The 6,743-nt window shown below is 40.3% G+C and overlaps 1 pseudogene; it reads right to left on the minus strand.

The window, feature by feature from the left end:
* Positions 1-640: 640 nt before the first annotated feature.
* Positions 641-5,452, minus strand: LOC148881138 (putative beta-1,3-galactosyltransferase 2; annotated as a pseudogene).
* Positions 5,453-6,743: the final 1,291 nt, after the last annotated feature.

Below are 6,743 nucleotides of genomic sequence, written 5' to 3' on the forward strand. Positions count from 1 at the left end.
GCTTCTGCATATTTCTTGGTCTCAACCTCATATAATGGAGCTCCCGAAAGCAACCCCCAGTGTCTCGCTCCAGTACAGAATCTGAATACCGTAGCTTGGCATCTGTGGCCTCTGATTTAGCTTGGATACAGATGTTACTTCAGGAACTTGGTTTCTCTTCTCCCCTCCCTCCTTTGTGGTGTGACAACCTTACCACCACATACTTATCACTCAACCCAGTGCTGCACTTCAAGGCCAAGCATATTGAACTCGATGTACATTTCCTTCGCGAATGCGTGGCTAACAACTCCCTTGTGGTTCGTTTCATCCCGAGTTCCAAGCAGGTAGCAGATATACTCACTAAGCCCTTGCCTACCACTCGCTTTTGTGAACTAGCTGCCAAGCTCACAGTCTGCAGACGACCGTTTCGCTTGAGGGGGGATGTTAAGAGTACATCCAAATGACGTACCACCTTGAAATTCTCTACGTGAGAAGGATGAGGATTACTCAATGGAGGACTCCTATCTTGTAACTATTATTTAAATTTTAAATTCTGTAACAATCTTATCCTGTAATTTGTCTATTTATACTAATTCAATCCAGCCTAATCGAATAAGGCTTTCCTTTATCTCTTTCCCTTTCAGTCCTCAGTAGTTGACAGTTAACAAACTAGTCTCAGAAAATCCTTATGTTGCTCATCTTCAGCATCAATAGCACGATCAAGAACACCACCTGGGGTTTGCACTAGAATTCCAAAAAGTACAGCCAACATATCCTGTAAAAGGAATGCCAAAACATGTAATTAGAAATCACAGAATCACAATACCCTTTTCTTTCTCCAGTTTCTTTAACTCCTCTCCTGGCAAGAAACAGAAAAGAAAAATCAGAGAATAGATAATATATCTCCACATTAAGTTTCAGTGTAACAGATGCTTGATTGAAGAGATGATTATAGGACTGAACCTTGAGGCAATCAAGTTTCTCTGATTGAATCCCGGCGCTTTCTGCTGCTGAATGCAGTAAGGATTCTCATAATAGAACAACTTCCGTTGCTTTGCTTGCTCATTTCCAAGTTTTGCATCCGTTTAAGATCCTTGCTGGTTACCTGCTTTAATTTGGCAGCTCTAGCTGCAGCCAGTTGCATTTCTAGGGAAGAGATTGTTTTGTTTAATGGTCTGAAATTAAAGTAGCATTTGACATGGAAATCAAGAGCTCAAAGAATGAATTTTCCAGTTAATTGAACATGAACATTGATGGACAAATTTAACAAGACAACACATTCCTAGTTCTTGGAAGGATTCAGAGATGTACATGATTACATCATGTGTTTGAGAAACTTGAGTATGTCTCCATTCTGAACAATAGCCTCCTGAAGTAGTAGTGACACGAAAGATAATTTCTACATGTTTAATGCATGCAATTTAACATGCGTCATCACTACTTTTTGCAACTTTCCTTCTTCCCACAATTAACACACTTAGTTCAATAGGTTTTTCTCCCGATGTTTCTCCACCAATGATACCTTATTGTCTAGCTTAACTGGATCAGGAATACCCCATAACCTGTAGTTGTACATGTCCAGTCATCTAACTGACATTATTAGTGTTTTAACCAAATAGTTTGGGCATCTTTATGTAGGATTTACCAGGATCTATCATCAAACATCAACTTTGAGATGGAGAAAATTGGAGGTAAAGTCCGTGCATGAATAAGGTCCAACAGGATATATCTGTCTAAGCCAAGAAGTGACATGACAAGCCCAACGCTATCAATGTCTACAGCTAACTTGATGGGCATGGTAGGAACAACCAAAAGAAGCTGAAGCAATCCCAGATTATGGCACTCAACATTTTCTACATTTCCAAAAATAATAAAACAATCTCAAAAGCTGAAGCATCTTTTGGATACGACATAACATCTCAAAGGAGGTTTTCTTTCCATCTGCTTGCAATAAGCAATTTTCTTCTTAAATCATGAAGAATTCAAAATATGAAATAGCGAAAAGGTGAGAATGTGTTCTCATAATCCAAAAGCCTCGCTTCCCTCATATGTCTACAATTTCTCCTGCTTCTTGCTTCATTGTATAATTTCACTTCCAATAACATTGCAGGAGGTAATAACCTCCTCAGCTCTGTTCTGCAATATGAAGTCAAAGCAACAGCTTCCCTCAGTGCAGTAAGCCACCTATTTTAAGGAGTCCCAAGGCTCCTAGTAGGAACTAGGAACCAAGTTTTTAAGGTACAGGAGCCAGGAGTACTTCATTCGGTACAGTGGCTGTCGTTTAACAAAATCCCCTCTCAAGAAAGAAATGGGGAGTAGACCAGCTACTTATTATTGTGTCAGAAGATTATTTGTGGCCATAAGGTTAGAAACATAAGCTATCATATTGTTAGAATCCAAACATTAAGGGGGCATTGAGGAAAAAAAACAAAAGAATTTGAAAGAAGAGTATCCTGAATTAAATCTTCTAAGTTTTATCTAGCTAACTAGGCTTTTGCTAGGTACCATTGCTGTTTCTACAAGAAACGATATTGATAAACCCCAAACATTTCTACTAGAAACTGGAAACGCATCACTTAACTTTGAATCTTTTCTTTAAATTTGGTATGCTGGAAATATTACTAGGGGTGTCATTACTAATAAATCATTACTAGGGGTGTCAGTGGACCGGGTTAAATGGTAAACCCGACCCTAATGGATTGGGTTTGGGGCAGCTGAATAGGGTTGGTCAGGTTAGGGTTCTGGAACTCTAACCCAAGTCAGGTTCGGGTCGGTGTCAGGTTTATAACAATCTGACCCGTCGGGTCATAATGCCTCTCTTATAATATGTAAGGGACCACCGCACCATTAAGGGTATGGTTGTAATTATCTAAAACTCTAAGAGACTAAGACCAACCTAATAAGGCAAAAACCCTAAAGCATTTTTCCCCTTTAACCTTTTTGAAATCGAAAGGAACTCTTAGAAAAGAGTCGCATAGATCAAACTGGCATTGCAGTCTGCAGATATAGTTGCACATACCATTGTTTCAAGGCAAGCTCAAGGTATTTACATTAATCTTTTTCCCATTTTAGTTATCTTCTTATCTCTAGTTTTTCTTTGTCTTTTCTTTCTTTTTGTTCTTGTCATCTTGTGTTGTGCGATTGTACTATTTCATCTTTTTTTATTCTTGTTTTTTCTTGCTTTACCCAAATAGTACTCTCTACTCATGTAGATGTAAAAGACTAAAAGTTGTTGCCTTGTTTTAAACTTGAATGGTTACATTATTCATTTAAATGAAGTTCTTTCAATAGGTTTACAATAGGTGTAATGGTTGTTACTTGTTATTTCTTAATTTGTTCTTTAATTTGAACACCATTTGTTTTTCTTTTTTGGATAGATAATGTCCAACACCATTTTCCTTACTCTAGTTATTTGTATTATTCTATTTCTATCTCAAAATATAGTTCTTTTAGCCAATTTTCTTTTCTCTCTATTCTTAAATTGTTGGAATGTTAACTTTATTTATTATGTTTGTATTTTGCTGAGTTAGGGTCCATTTGGACAAATTAAAACAGTTTTTTCTTTTGTTTTTTATGTTGTAACTTAAGTAGGGGCATAAGGGTCCTTTTCCTTCTAATTATGGTCACCCTATATATATTAATATAAGCTGGTGTCACCAGCACTGTAGCAGATTCCAAATCTCTCTCTTCTCTCTTCTCTCCTCTCTTCCTCTTCTCTTCTCCTACCTCTCTTCTCCTCTGTTCGACTGTTAATGGTTCTGCTAGGCCTGTGAGCAGATCGAACAAGCTTCAACCTACTATCTTCTTCAATTGAGATAAAAAAGTGTAGACCTACGACTAGTAAAATTTTTTTTAGTGCTTTTTTCCTTTCCCTTGGTCATGTACCAAGAAGAAACTATATGACTCCAGACTGTTGAATGTTTTTTGAGAAGCTGTGAGGCTTGAACCTCTTTTTTTATGGATCGTGTGATCCCATGTCTGAGAATTCAGATCTGTAGGTCATGGATGACCTGATCTTTTAACCCTTGTGGTGTAACCATACTGGTTTATGACCCCTCCTAGCAGTCAATGTGTTTGGGGTGTCTGGAAGTTGGTGGAGTGTGACTGCTAGGTCAGATCAGCTCTGAGATCACCCTAAAATCTTGCATTTTTTGGACAATCTAGGCTGGTTTGTGGTCAGATTGTGTCCAGATTGCATTGTATGCATGTGGGCTTCATTCTTGGTGTTTCTAGGATTGTTTGTTTGGTGATAAGAGGGATTGTAAGGTGTGTGTAAGGTCTGAAAGGTGTTTGAATCATGTCGTCTAAGAATTCTGCAACTTTAGGAATTTTTGGAGGTCAAAATGGAATGAGTGGGGGGATGGATATGAGTTTCTCCATGACTGTAATCCCCTTTGATGGACTGGACTATCTTGAATGGTCTAGGGGAACTAAACTTTATATAACTGCTAGAGGAAAATTGGGTATATTAATGATAAAATCAAGGAACCAAAGATTGGTAGTGCCGAACATGACAGATGGAACCGAGAAAATAGTATGGTGATGTCATGGCTCTTGGTTTCTATGCTATCAAAAGTAAGGAAGACCTTTATGTGGGCTGAAACAACTTGTGAAATATGGGAACAAGCAAAATCTACCTACTCAGAATAGAGACACAATGCAAAGATATATCAATTACAAGTAGAATCCTCCACTTGCAAGAAAGGGGAGAGGAGTCTCTCGGTGTACTATTCAGACTTGACATCAATTTGGAAGGAATTGGATCATTATCAAAATGTGAATTGGAAGTGCGATGAGGATGCAAAGGCCTACAAATCACTTGTTTCCCAGCAACGGGTATTTTCCTTTCTTTTAGGGCTGAATCCATGAGGGTACAAATCTTAGGAAGTAAGAACCTACCTTCAGTCCAAGAAGTTTATGCTGGAGTTCAGTCTGAAGAGAGTAAAAGAAATGTGATGAATTGTACAGAAGGGGAATATATTGCACTAGTTGTCTGAGGGGGTACAAGTTCAAATGTTGGAGGTTCTTTTAAAAAAGGAGATTCACAGAAGAGAGTGGATGACAAAAACAAACTTTGGTGCACTCACTATCAAAATTCCAAGAACACTGGAGACATGTGTTGGGATATTCATGGCAAGCTGAAATGGGCTCAGGAATTGAGTAAAAAGTCTAATCCGAGTAAGAAGCCAACCAAGCAGAGTCATAAGAAATATAACTCAGCAAATGTGGCACCTCAAGATACTAGTCCCATGGTACTCCAAGAGCGACACTCTGGTTTTGACCCCAAGGAAAAGATCATCAACTCCTTTCGCGACCACTTGGAATTATATGATAGGACACTTCGCTAGATGGATTCTGACCCTACTCCTACCTCCTTTGTATCTACATCAAGTAACACTTCCATTGCCTTCCATGTGTCATCTCCTACATTTGATTCCTCTTGGATATTTGACTCTGGAGCCTCAAACCACATGACTGGTAAGTCAAATTTATTTCAGGCATATAACCTCCTCTTTGGGTGAGATAAGGTGAGACTGTAATGTAGCGGGCTCCCCTTGTAGCGAGCTGTCCTGTGGGCCTGTTACTTAGTCACGGTTAGGCTGTGATGCTGAGCTATTACTTATGCTGAGTCATGTCCATGTGTCACTGTCCCAAGGGGTCGGGTCAAATCACCCTCCATCAATTGCCCTCCACTCCTCAGGCTAAGAGTGTTACCTTAGCGTGAGGAGTTCATGAAGTGTGATGGGTGGATTTGACTGAAGTTCAAACTTGATTGACTGCTCGCATTAAATGTGCGCATGGAAGTCAAGGGATTTTTGAATTTTCGAATGCCGAGAAACACGCCAAAGTGGCTCTTAACTCCGGATGTCATGCAACCGTCATTACCTTAATCATGGGAGACGTGTAGCCAGTCACATTTCGGTTTCAGAAGATGTGTGGTCAACTTAACTACGAACCGTCAGATCTGTCTCAGTCTGAGCCATCTATTTGAGGGCACAGTAGCTATAAATAGGAAGGCCCCAGACCTCACTTTCTTTTACGCTAACTTTCCTTGTCTTCGGATTCTGAGGTTGCGTCTCCATCTAGTTGCCCAAGCTCTTTTCCCGTTCACACCGTTTCTTCTTTTTTGGTGAGTCTTATCATCTTGTCAATATATCTAGATATTCATACCACGTCTATTCCCGAGACGGTAACCAGGATGAAGCCCCCTCGAGCTCAGTGAGAGCTTGGGGGCAGGCTCTAGAGGCTCAAGAGGCCTTCGGCGAGACAACTTCCACTTCACGGGGCAAGGAGCCCAACAGCTTCGGTCCCTCCTCTATGTCGATGGAGAGACTTAGATCTTTAGTTCTTCATTTTAACCTTCCCGAAGACCTCATCTACAGTCTCCCTTCAGCTAACTTTCCCTGGATGCATGGTCCCAACGAGATGGTGATCTTTCAGAAACAGCTCGAGGCTAGCCTACGTCTTCCTCTACATCCTCTGATAGTGGAGGTTTTGAACCATTTCAACGTCACCATTGACCAGCTTCGCCCCAACTCCATTCGAAATGTAGTTAGGACTATTTCTCAGTTTTATGAGTACTGTCTTCCCCTCAATCTTGACATCCTCTCCACCATCCTCTGCATCAAGAATGCTTCTCCCGGAGCACCTCCAGAAAGGCATTCCTACTATTTTTCTCCCCGTTGTGGCTTCAAGCTCTTATATGAGCTGCTGAACAGGATCCCGGCCTGGAAGTGGGATTATTTTGTTGTTTGCAACCCCGA

The sequence above is a fragment of the Nelumbo lutea genome, chromosome 1 (assembly GCF_056320005.1).
Source record: "Nelumbo lutea isolate HS-2025 chromosome 1, American lotus-T2T, whole genome shotgun sequence".
NCBI lineage: Eukaryota > Viridiplantae > Streptophyta > Magnoliopsida > Proteales > Nelumbonaceae > Nelumbo > Nelumbo lutea.